The sequence below is a fragment of the Capsicum annuum genome, chromosome 6 (genome assembly GCF_002878395.1).
Source record: "Capsicum annuum cultivar UCD-10X-F1 chromosome 6, UCD10Xv1.1, whole genome shotgun sequence".
Taxonomy (NCBI): domain Eukaryota; kingdom Viridiplantae; phylum Streptophyta; class Magnoliopsida; order Solanales; family Solanaceae; genus Capsicum; species Capsicum annuum.
In genome coordinates, this window is record NC_061116.1 from 85,223,165 (window position 1) to 85,237,300 (window position 14,136).

Sequence of the window (14,136 nt, forward strand, 5' to 3'; positions counted from 1 at the left end):
AATGCGAGAAGGCATGTGGGTCTTTCGATACACAACCCGGAAATCTTGAGGTAGCACCCCGGGTGATGCCCTAAGCTAATATGGTGTGGTTTAAGGAACTTAGCCTTTCTAAGGATGTTTCATCTATGGACCTTTAGCAATATTTTTAAAAAAAATAAAAACACTTTTATTAGTTAAATACCATTAATTTAATACCTATATCTCTCCTATTTTCATTCCCCAACATTAAACACATGGGTCAATTGAAAAGCTACATAAAAAGTTAAGCAAGGTTTTTCTCCTACTCTTCTTCCAAGTTTCTACTTGTTTCTTATTCTTATCCAAGATATTTAAGACCATTTTAATCTTGTAATCCTATGAATTCCATTCTTCCTCAGTTCATATTATTCCTATGATGAACGAGGGTTAGAATATTTCTTGTGATCTTGATATTTAGCTAAATTCTGTAGGGAAGATTTATAGAATTTCAATGGATAAACCTCTTACTTCAAGATTATCCTAATTTATGAAATTTACATGGACTCTTATGCATGAATTCAAGAATAAAAAGTCGTATGTCTTTATATAATTATGAAATTCTTGATCTTTGAAAATATTGATTGGCTGATTAAATTTTTCCATGAATCCTATGACTTTCTTGAATTTCCCAATATGAAAATTTTCTAAATACTGAATGTTTCCATAATATTTAGCAAAAACAACCCTTGTTCTACTTTTCATCTAAAATATGCGATTTTTCTTTCTTTTCTTTGACATGTTGACCTGAATCTCTTTACTAGAAGTTATGTTCCTTCATAAGGATACTCAAGAGTTATTACATAACTCTCATTAATTAAATAAAGGTCTTGACTATGAACATGGCTTAATGTTTCATGATATCTAGCTCACATGACTCTTTACTATAAAAATTTTGTTAATCTCATACATGATCCTAAAAGTGGCTAATACATGACTTATGATCCAAAATTTATAAATTACATAAGTGTACATAGTTGTACATTTCTAGGGAATTTGTATTTGGTCTCTAAAGAACTAGGAGAGGTCATGATAGAATATTTGTAGTATTTTATAGATTCTCAAAAATTTTAATTTCATTACATGCCATAAATGTGATGCTGTATTCCTTGTTAAATCCTTATTTGTCAATCCTCTACTCAAATTGTACGGAGTACCTCACATTATTATTAGTGATATGGACTCCAAATTTCTTATCCACATTTGACTCTGCCTATAAGGTACACTTGATAACAACTTATGCTCTTTACTTCTTGTCATCCCAAATAGATGGACATGTTGAAGTAGTCAATAGAACTCTTGGAATCATGTTATATTTAATGACTAGGAGAAACCCAACTTAACTTTAATAGAATTTGCATAATATTGTGGTCTCTTCATACCTCTATTAACATAACTTCATTTAAAGTATGCTATTGTTTTACCCATTATTTCTTTTAAACTTAACCCCTTTATATAGTGTTCTTGCTGTGAGCATAGAATCATGGCAAAGGAAAAAAAAGATGGTAAAGATATATGTAAATGTGAGAGAATCTATACAATGGAACAACTTCAAGGTGGAACTTTAAAAAAACCAATGAAGGGGAGAGGTGACCTTCAAACCCAAAAATTGGATTAGGATTCATTTTAGAAAAGAAAGAATCCCATAACTTCAAAAGAGGAGGTTGAGTCCTATGTTAATAGGTTCAATATTAACATATCATGTTAGTATAACATTCATAATGTTTTTAATTACAAATAATCTATCTTTTTATGTTGTAGGAGACTCTATAGATTGAAGAAAAAATCTTTTTCAAGATGGAGAGGATGACATGATATTGGAAAAGCTCAACTTTCATAAGGACATTAAGTCAAATCATGCCAAGAGTCTATAATAATTACAAGTCATGTACATAAAGAAGGAGGTCTTGGAGAACTTTAAATCATAACAAAGAAAGATCTATAATATATTGATGATCAAATAGGATCAAGAAGAGAGCGATGTATGATAGGAAGACCCAAAATACAGCCAATAAAATAAGAAATACGACCAATATTTCACCAAATACATCAAGCATTTGACCAAATGTAAACTCCATTTGCAGGGAAAAACTAGTGGCTAAGTGTGGCTTGTAATTCCACAGCATCTCACCTAATGTGACCACTGATGATTTTGTATTCCCAAAAGAATTATGATATTTGAGTCATATTTGGACTATTTTGGAAGATCAATTTTTGTCCTAAATACCCGTCCCCTAAACTATAAATAAGAGTTCCTACTCGAGAATAAGGTAGATTGATTGAAGTTGATAAAACTATCTCTTAGTATTGCTATTATAGTGTTAATCTAGTGTAATTGGGTGAATTCTTGATTTATCTTAGTTTATCTTGTAATTGAGGGTCAATTACATTAATTTTCCTAGGGAGTGACTAGTGGATAGATTCCCTGTAATAATCCTTTAGATCACTTTTCATAATTCCATTTATTTTTGTCGATTGTGCTTCTCCATAGCTGCCCCAAGTCATTTATGACTTGTTGGGACTGACCGTTCAATTATTGGACAATTTATTTATTTTTTAGAACTAGTTCCCTATTTAAAAGTCTTCGCTGGTTCTAAATGTCCAGAGAGTGATAAATTTAGTAAAATGATATTGGATGCAAATTTTGACTACACCAATAGCTCTAGAATATCAATTTTCGGCTACGTAGACCTTTGGTTTGCGTTCCAATTCACCCGATCTCATTTTGATCTGTTGGTTAAAAAGTTGGAAAATTAAAAGATATTAGTGTGGGACCCATATTTGGTCAAAAAACCTTAGATGGAATATCCAACTTCACCAACATGTTTGGAATGCTGAATTTCATGGGTTTAGAGAGTTCATTTGCAAAAATTGGAGTCCAAATGAGTTCTAAAGGTCAAAAATAAGTTTTTGACTTTGTTGGTACTGGTGCATGTGCGATCGCACAAGGGCCTATTTCAATAGAAATAGTGTGATCATGGTTGCTAATACTCTAATAGAGATAACTCTGTACCTGAAGTGGTTATAAATGAACCCAAATATCGCTATTTTGGCTATTTCTTACTCATTCTTTAGATCCAAAGACCATAAATGAGTATGATAACTCAAAGTTGAATCTTGTGGGTGACTTGGGAGCTTTTTAAACATCTATTATCATGATTATCATTTGAATTAAGGTAGATTTCAAAAATTTCTTTGTGTCTTTTCTTTGTTTTTGACCAAAACCCCAAATAGATTGAGGGCTTGATTTTAGCCCCAAATGAGCTTATTTTTTACCCATTCTTAAGAATTATGATTCCTTGATGATTTATGAATATTTGGTTGACCTTGAAAATGTGTTTTCAATAAGTAGGACATACTTGGGGTCTTTGGTGTCGTTTTTGGACTCGAAGCACAATGGTGCAGTATGGGTATTTGTATTTTCATATTGATGAGTAGATTATGATTTTTATAATGTGATGGAATTTTAGGATTGTGAAATGAAGTTGAGATTTTGTTGAATGATATGAGGATTTTCGAGTCGGCTTTGAGAGATGCTTTTGTCTACTCTTCTTTGTAAGATGATATGTGTTATATATTACGTGTGAATGTGAATGTTATGTTTGATTATAGGTAGAATGACTTAGTATTTAATTTTGATGTTTGGGGTTTAGATGAGGATTTTTACCCATGAGTTGAAATTCTTAATATTCTATTTTAGTCCTATTGCCTTCTCCCGAAATTGAACTAATTTGTTTCATGGAGATGATATGATGCTAGGTTTGGGATGTGGTTTAAGTGTTTAAATCAAGGTTATTATGATTAACCTTGGATGGGCTAGTCTAGTGATCCTAAAACTGTTATTTGAGTAGAGTTGACATAATTGCCCATGTTTCTAGATAAAATTCCTATCGTAGGATTGGTTTTTCTTACTTGACATCTAGAAGTTGAACTAGATACCTTAGCCTATTTTAGGATATGAATTTCCTAAATATGGAATTTTAGGATTAGAAGTGGGTTCTTCTGACCCACCTTAGGCCATGACTTGTGTTAGCCCTTGTGGACTTAGTTGCGGATGTTAGGCCTAGTTGAGAATATGGAGCCTTTAGAATAAGTTTACTGCGTGGCTTAGTAAATTTTGATAAATTTCCCTGAATTATGATTAAGGGACTTTAGAAATGTTATTTTCTCTTAGATATGATATCTGGCCTATAGAGATGATATCCCTCATTGTTATGATATATGACTTATAGAAGTAAGATTCCTCCTAGATATGAGATGTCTATTAATATATTATGTCTCCTAGATTTGAGATTCCTCCTTGATGTGATATGCTTATTGATATATTATGCTATTGGAGATGAGATGATTATAGATTGCCTTATGGCTTATGGAGATGTTATGACTCATAACTACGCTATCTCATATTTAAAATGAGATGATTTATAAATATGATATTGATATGGGTTCCAAATATGTTTGTAGGACAAAGGCAGTGATTATAATATTATAATTATTGTAGACACATTATTAGGCCCAAGGTTGTGTTATGATATAAGTTGACCATTCAGAAAGTGTCTATCCTTGTAAGAGATATGATTGTAGTTTATTGATGCATTATTGTTTATGGTTCCACTTCATGAATACTGGTGATCGTATTCATAGATGTGGTACAGTCATGATCTTTGCATTGATGATTGATATGATTCCGATTAGATTATAATATTTTTATTATAGTCACTAACTAAGGGTTAAAGACAACTTTCTACCTTAATAATGGATTTCTTCATAATAATAAATACCTATTTTAATGAAAAATTTATTGGAAAAAGAGGTTAATAATGATCATTGAAAGACTTGACCAAGATAAGTTCCTATCTATGATTTGATATTACTAATTACTCTAGTCGTAAAGGATTCTGGCACTTTCTACACTTTAATAATGATTTAGTCCCAAAGACCACTACGGGCAACAAACTTATGGATTTACACTCTTTTAGTCATGGCTTGATCCCATGCACCTATCATATCAAGACACATATCTGTCCACTATGGGTCGGAGGAAGAAGCTAGATTGATAATGTATATTTTGGGTAAAACCCTATGAAAGTTATAATATTCATGTTATGTATATATACAGATTAATAATCTGATACTGATGATGAGTGCTGGATTATAGAAGTATACTCTACATTGTTTCCCTTTTTATGTTTATTTACTTTATCCCTCGTGGAGCTTCTTCTTTACTTTAGCACTCGTAGGGCTTGCACTTTACTTTTTCCATCGTGGGGCATGCTCTTTATTATTGAAATGATTTAGATATTATGATGATATGATGAGATCCAGAAAGGCCAGAGGATCTTATAATGATATGATGATAGCCAACAAGATCGAAGGATATTATGATGATGTGATAATACCCAACAAGGTCGTTAGATGTTAGGATAGTAATATTAATAACTGATAAGGCTGGAGGATGATTATATTGATATTCCTATGAGCATATCTATTAGTTCAAGTCAGGCTAGCCCTATGTATGCCATATATATATATACACCTAAAAAAGTCAGAGGATGATTATGATGAGGATGATAATGATGGTGATGGTTATGCCAATGGTATTATGATATTATGGATTTTGTTGCATTCATACTTTTATGTGCATCGCTTAACACCAGTATATACTTATGACTATCAGTTCGTATGAGAGGGTTGCATTGATATGGGTGATAACTCTGCCTTGTGATATAAATCAATCACATGCAAAATCAATCACATGCAAAATACACAAAAATAACCAAGAAGTAGGGAACGGTGCAGGAAGAGTAAAGAAATAGGATTTTTTTACTTGGAAACTATGAAGGGAGAAACCACGACTTTCCCTCACAAGCAGCTCCAAATTCACTATAATCAAACGCTTCATTATAGACTTAACTCAACCTAACTCTAGGTTTCTTTCACTAGTAGTAACTCTATTATAAGATCATCTTGGCAAATCTACCAAGGACCCTATCTACTGATTAATACTAATCAGTGTCAAACTTAGGTAAATCTACATAAGAAACACTCTTAACAAGAAGACACTAATCTTGTAGCATAAGTAATTCAGTTATATATAAGCACTCAAGAATAATCACTCACACTTTAAACATACAACAAGGATAAGAACATGAGCAATGCTTGAACAATCTTAAAATGTAGTTTTTGTTGCCTCTCTTTTCTCTTTGATTTTTTGTAAAAATTAGTTGTAAAAGAGGTGTTTCATTCCTTATATGGTTATGTGATAATAAGGGATATCATTGGACAAGTTATTCAAGTCAGTAAAAAATAGCACCTGCAAGTTTATTCCACAAGAGGACAAATATGTCCAGATATCGTATGCCAATTGTACTGAACTATGCACGTCTAGGGACCTAGTCTCTTACAGTTAAGCTATTTCTCATCAAAACTACATATAAAACCTTGTGTTGTTGTATGTTGATTGAGCCTTCCAAGCCTGGGGTGGTGGGGGGTTGCATAGGCTCAGCTAGGTATTTGGTTGTCCAGAATATCCGATTACTCGCACTGTTATTGATATTATTATTATTATCATTTCTTTGATCAATGTTATTTCTAGCTTATGAAAAATTGGTCATTGATTTTGTATCATGATTTGAGGTATGATTCTGGCTTCTTCTATCTTATGATTTTATTTTTATGCCTAATTAATTCATGTTGAGACAAATTGATTAGAAGCCTTAAGTTTGTTAGTACTAAACCCTGATAGAATTATAATGAGGCCTTAAAATAAAGATATGATGCTCTAGGTTGTGCTTCAGGATGATCTTATATCTATATCTATATATGTTTTTCTAGATATATTTAGCTATGCTATTACCGCATATCCTTTCCTTCATTTGTTCACATTGTACATTCATTCCTTGACCTTTTATATTGATATATATAATCATTCTTCATCCTTTATTCATATATTGTCTGCAGATATACGGTATAGTATTATGATTTCTTAGTATGGCTGGAATAGGATAGTTCATCCTCGATGCTTTCTTAGCCTTATTATGTTAATCTATTAGACATGAATAGGATAGGTTATCCTTATTATCTCATTGGCTATTTTGTGGTTGCTGAACATTGGGTGTAGTTTCCATTCTGTTTATATGTTATATATTTTTGCTTTATGTTTGGAGCTCAATTTGTAGTTGTCTATTGAGTACTATTTATTTGGTACTCATACTACACTTTTGTAGCCTTCAGACCATAGTACGAGTTATTTTCATTGATATGTGCGTTGTATGGAGCAGCTATGGTTTAGTGACATAGGTTGAGCTTATGACATTCGGAGTATTACTATCTCTCTATTATGTATTAGACTAGTCTATATGTTGTATTTGGAGATAAATTATATCAGTGTATTTATTTGTACTTCACTTTATACTTTTTTATTATTAGCAGCTTTTGTACTGATACCACAAGGTTTTGGGATTTATTTATGTATTCAATATTTTGTTACATTTATTTTGCATTCTTTCCTTATTTTATTTGGTAGTTCATTACTAGCCATTTCAGACTACGGGTTTGGCTTGCCTACTAGTGGGTTATAGAAAACACCATCATGACTTGAGAAATTGAGTAATGAAAAGTTGGTATCAGATCATAGGTTTCACTGGTGTGCTAGTACAAGATCTAATTACTTAGTAGTGTCCTATGGATCAGTACAAAGAGGTTTGTAACCTACCTTCATATTCAGTAAAAGGATTTGGGAGATAGCTTAGGCTCCAATTGAGCTCATTTCTAGTTCAACCCTTTGAAGTTTAACATTGGGGATCCGAGTCATAATTGTCGATCCCTCTGCTCCATGGATGGCATTCAAGTCATCGAGCAGATTATAGACCAGAGTTGGGCGTATTGGTGTTCACTATGGTTCTTGATCAGTTTCTAATTATGAGATTGTGTTTGTAGATTAGGTAGGGCATATTCTTATGTTATACCCTTTTGAAATGGCATGGTGTATGGATTTATTAGAGGACCATCATTTCCCATTCACTTGGTCTCAAAGCATATGATAGCAGTTGGGCCTTTCTTCTTTTAGATTTTTACTAGGCGAGGGAAAGGAGAGAGCATATATTGAGACCTACAGAGGTGGTGGCAAGAGGCCATGCCCTCAGTAAAGTTCTATTAGTGTATCATTCAAGATCTTGTTTTGGTTATGTTGAGATGATACATAGGTTCATAGAGGGCTCCAAATGAGAATTAGTGATCGAACAAAGCTAGTATGTATTTTCCCTCCAACCTAGAGTTCTTAAGACAGACCATGATTATGGGAAAGAGAGACATTACACTAGATATGCCCTCAATATCAGTTGGCCAACTATTTGGACAAAGTTTGTGTTGCTCATCAAGATTAGAGCTTCAGAAGTTTATTACTACTGAAGAAAGATCGGTTACTACTCTAGAAAGTGTCCCCAACATTGGATTTCTATTTATTTTGCTTATTCAGATCAACCATGTGATGTTGTCGCATCCTCAGTTAGAGATAGTGTACTTGGCACCTCAGTTGATGATTTAGCAGATCGGTTGCGTTTAGACTTATTTGGATTTACTCGCCCTATGCCCATTGGGTATGTGATTAAGGATTTTACTATGTTAGGTGTGCTTTTATTTCCCACATTTATACTTTATTATGTGTATTGGGGTTTATATACCTATTGATGATTATATGCCTTGATGAGTTCATAATAATTATTTTGTGCTTTGTTATTAAATTCATGATTATGTGGCTACTCCGTTATTTATTTGTTTTAGTAGTGGATGGAGTAGATATGTATTGACATTTTCTCCGTAAGGGTGTAGTAATTGAGGTTCGAGTCCAATTATCTTGGCACATTGGCCTTATTGTGTCCCTTGAGTGGTATATGATATTGAGGTTCATTTTGGTACCACATATTCATTATATTGATGTTGATATTATTGTTACTATTGTTATGACTACTTGATGTTATTGCTATTATTTTGTATTATCACTTAATGTAATTGATCCTCGATGGGTAGTTGTTTAGACTAGTGTTGTCTAGTTAGAAATTCATTTTTTGTGGTCTTATTTGGTGGCATGAGTAGATACAACCTGCTTTGATGAGTTCTTTTCCATTGCGTGGAGAGCTTAATTATTTTCCCTCTTGGTTAGCTATGTTAGACTGATTTGGAATAGTATTGAGTTATCAAAGGTAAGTTGACATTCCATGGTTTTGTATGACTCTAGAGTTGGCAATTTAGTTATATTGCCAGATCCTGAGTTTGAGATTCTTAGAATTGCCTCTTGGGTTGCAAAGTCTTTGTATTAACTATTCTCTTTCATATAGCCCATTTTTTAGCTTGACCCATTTGGGGTTCGTTCTACATTTATGGGTATTTCATCACCCGATAGTGGGTTTGACTTTGAGATTGAGATGCCTTGAGCTTATCTCTTACACTTGTTGGGTTCGTTCCCTTATGATGGTTTTCCTTATAATTTGTGTGGAGATTTGATGCTCATTTTGTGATGTGATATGGTTTGGTCTAGTGGGGTTGGAGAATTAGAGGCGGGTGGCCTTTCATTGATCGCTTCTTGAGTTGGCAAATTGAAAATTCTTTATCTTGAGTTATTTGACTTATGGTGGTGGTCTTGACATTAACCTTTAGTTTGATATTGGTATTTTTGTTCTTCGGTGATGTCATTAATGGATGGATCAAGTGATAATGGTCCTACTTGGGATGATTTTGGAAATCCCTATTTCAAAGTTTGTTCGGATGATAAGGCTTGGTAGAGTGTTCCTCTTTGATGATATGCGCCTATGGCTATTGTTTGCCGAGATGGAGTGTTGAATTGGTTAGTTACCGGCTTGAGTTACATTTCTCCGAGTTGCTAGAGTCTTACCATTGCTCGTGTGATTTGGAACCTTGGGGAGTTCTTGAGTATGTTTTGGTGATTTGTGCCTTCCAGCAATAATGGAGTTGGTTTCTTAAGTTGTTAGCCAGTAATTTATCCTCTATTGTAATTTTGTCCTTCAGCAATGTTTCGATTTTGATTCAGTACGATATAGCAAACATATGTCTGATTCAGATAGTGTGGTTGATGTGAATATTTGACCTTGGTTTGGATTGGGTGGCTCTATTTCGGATTTGACACCTTAGAATGATGATTTGGAAGTTATGATAAATTTTTAGTATGGATGTCTAACCCATTTTCAGGCACAGTTTGGGTAGTTTAAGATCGAGCGGTTCAGCCTTGGTGTTGTGATTTTAGCTTAGAGTTATGGTGCTGAGTGCAGCCTTCATTTTTAGATTCACCTCAATTCAGATTTCATTTATAGGCTGGTTGAGCCTACTCCATGGTTACCGATTTGGTCTTCTCGACTTTGGATGGATTATAGTTGATAAGTGTTCAGATGATGGACTATGGACACTATATTAGTTCTTTTAGCTTTGGCCCCGAGTTACCAATTTTCTTACAAAATTTTTTATGACATACTCAGTGGAAGTAATATACTCAAGTGGGATTCAATATAGTTTCATTCTTGTTTATGGGACATCCTGGTACGAATCATTTAGTGATGGGTAGTTATGCCCTAATATTTTAGATTAAGTTTGATTACCATCTGAATTAGCAATAGCATTCGCATATATTGCTATCACGACTTGAACTAGGGCCTGGCCGTGATGGACATCCCGAACCATAAAGGCCCGGACGTCCTACTCTATCTGGTAGTCATGCACAACATTCATATAATAAAAGAAAATGCAGAATTTATGATCTAATACGGAAACATGGTCATACTCTGGATTAAGTTTGACGATAAGGAATTAAATCCGAAAATTATTAACAACATCTGGAACAGTCTACAAAATCTCTACTACATGAAAATCTGACAACTATCTAAAAACTGCGACAAGGCCCCCAGTAGACCAAAACTGTAATAGATGACATAATCTAAAAGGATAGGCCTCCTGGAAGAGAGAAGGCTCACCACTACACAATCTGATCTATTGTCTGAATTATCTACTGCTTATCGGGACCCCTAGACTGAGTCTCAGAACCTGAGAGGTAGGGGAGGGGGGGTCACTACAGATGTACTGATACGCAGAGTAAATCCAAAATAATCAGTTATATTAAACATATATGAGAGCAATTTAAAATAGTTCATAAACATGTCATATATTAAGAAATCTCATGGGCACTTTCGAGAGACTCTGAAAAATCATCTGAAATCTGTGACACTCTTTGTTTTACTTCTGCTCTAGGTGGTAGACCTTACAACTTTAAAATTCCATGGGCTATATGGAATATGCCATTAACTTGACAGCCAAGCCCCCAACCCAAGCGTGTCGCAAGGGTCGGAGTCTCTAAATCTACTACGCCATACGACCGTCACCAATGTAAAATAATAATCTACCAGCATCGGCAAATAAGATTTTAGGCTAAGAGTTGCTTCAACTCAAGCTTTCTTTGGGTAACCACCTAACCCTCTTTATGCCCATTTAAACTTTTTAAAATATGCATTCTCTAAAAATATATTTTGAAAACATTCTCTGAAGACATACTCTGAAAACATACTCTAAAAACATACTCTGTTATGGCATACATACTTATGGTATCGTCATAAGATTGACTTGGAAGTCACATCTCTAAGCCATTATTAGCATATTAGAATCTTTGTTTCCAAAACATAAATTTGGGATCCCCATATCAATAAATCAGTTTGAAGAACCCTTTCTTTAATTACTCATGTAAACACATGTATGCAACTCTCTTCGACAACATTTCAAATTATACAAGGTGGTCATGTTAAAAGCATTGATCTTATGCAAATATTTCTCTCTTTAACAAAACACATTTATATCAACAAACTCCCCGTCAAAATCTCTAAATCATGCGAAAAATATTATGGTATTTGAGTAAACTATTTTCAAGCCATAAATCATGCATATCAAATCATTCCCAATAAGAACACAAATTTAAAGTCATCACAAGAGAGGGATTTCATAAATTATGCTCTCAAACAATCTTCAAATCTGATTTTTTTTGCATACATATACATATACATGTGAATTAATTTAAGGGGGAAAGGCCTAAAGACCAAATCATCAATATCTTTAAACATTCATAATGCATAATAAAATCACGGATCTAAAAACCCCTTTATAAATTCATTCTTGATAGATCTTTAAATCATACTTGAATATTTCAACAAGCCCATGTAGTTTAGGATAAACCCCACGTACCTAAGATTATTTAGTTTGAAAGATGGAACCCAGATCTAGATCCATTTCTTGAATATTTCACTTAGGAGGATGAATTCTTGATCCATTGAAGGGAAGGAAGCTTAAATCTTGATTTGTTTTCTTGGAAATCTTGAACTGAAGGATTGATTTTCTTTATTTTCTGATCTTGGATGAAATCCTAGTTTCCATCTTTTTCTTGAGAGGAGAGAGGATTTAGATATTGTAAAACTAATAATATATGGATTAATAATACTTAAGGGGTGATTTAATTCATGTGAAATATAATTGGAGTAAGGAAAAGACCAAAATACTCCTACAAAATCACTTTCCAATTGCTGAAATTTTCAGCTAATGACCAAGGCTTATAAGCCATCAGATCTGTGATAGCTCGTCAGCCCAGGTCGTCACCTAGGAGCTGAAAGTTATGAGTTTTTGCCTAAGGCTGACGACATATTCTGATAAGTCGTTAGATTTGTGACAAGCCGTCAGAATTGTCGTCACTCAGTTGCCAGGCTGATATGCTAGAGTAAAATAGGTATAACTTTTTCTCCGATATCGGATTTCGGTGAAATTGGTATTGTTGGAAATCTAATTTGAAGAGCTTTCATTTGATATATAGTAGGCCACCCAGTTCATAATATACAAGGAGTTATGGTTGATTGAAGTTGACCCAAGTTTTGATGCTCACTAAAACTCAAACGATAGGAAAACTTTCAACTTGACCTTGAGTTAGGGGACCTCTATGATCTCAATTCATTCTTAAATATGTTTCCACACTACATAATTGATTAACATACCAAATTTGTATAGGATTTATGGATTTTGGACCATTAACGCGTAGAAATGATAGTTTTTATTCTACCTCGAAATGCGGGGTGTTAGATTATCTCCCCCTTAGGATTATTCATCCCCGACTGATGGGTAGGAACTTATGGGATTATAATATAATATTAAAGTTGACCATGTCTATTATGTGACTTTACCTCCCTAACCTTGTTTTCTTTGGTAGTTGTAAACTAGTACTACTTGTGAGAAGGCATGTAGTAGATTTTTGAGGTATATGGATAGAATGTCCAAATTTGATGGACTAGTATATTATATTGCATTCTTCAATGGTGGTAGGTGATTGATGCTAGACTATAAGTTGAATTTAATGCAGAATGTGGATGTAAGAATAGTGGCTTAAGATTAATGATGAATGTTTGTGAGAATTGTGTGTAAGGTTGGGTTGTAAATCATGTTTAGCACTAGACATTAAGTTTGGATAGATGATGTCCATGAAGGTGGATGTAATGATTTCTTGATTAATGATACTAGTTATATGGAAGTGATCTAATAGTCTTGAATAGTGAATGCAAGAGCTTAAGTTTATTTGATTCGTAATGAAGTGTGATGTTGTATGTATGATATAGAAGTATGCCTAAGGTGATATGGAGTTGTGGTATTTTCTAAGAATATTACATGTTGTGTGTGGTTAATAGTACCGTTGAGTTGCTAGGTGGAGAAAGACTAGTTAGATGGTATGTGGTGTTCTAAATAGCCAAGTTAAGGAGTTTTGATTAATAGTGTTAAGCCTTTTTATATGATCTTGATTCTCATAGTAGAGAGATATAAGTTTGGAGTCGTGATATTGGTATGCTATGATGGAAGTAGTATGGTTCATCAAAGGCTTGGTGATATCCATGTTCAGTGTTAGAAGCTAAGATTGAGTTCTTGAAGGTTGAACGCATAGAAATAAGAGTCGAAGCGTTAGAGGGTGTGCACTCTGACTATGGGGATACTTATAAAGATATGAAGTAAGTAAGTGTTCCAGTATTATGTTATGACTATTGGGGCTATAGAATGATAGAGTGTGTCTCAGAAGGTGGTATTAGCAGTGGGTTTTTC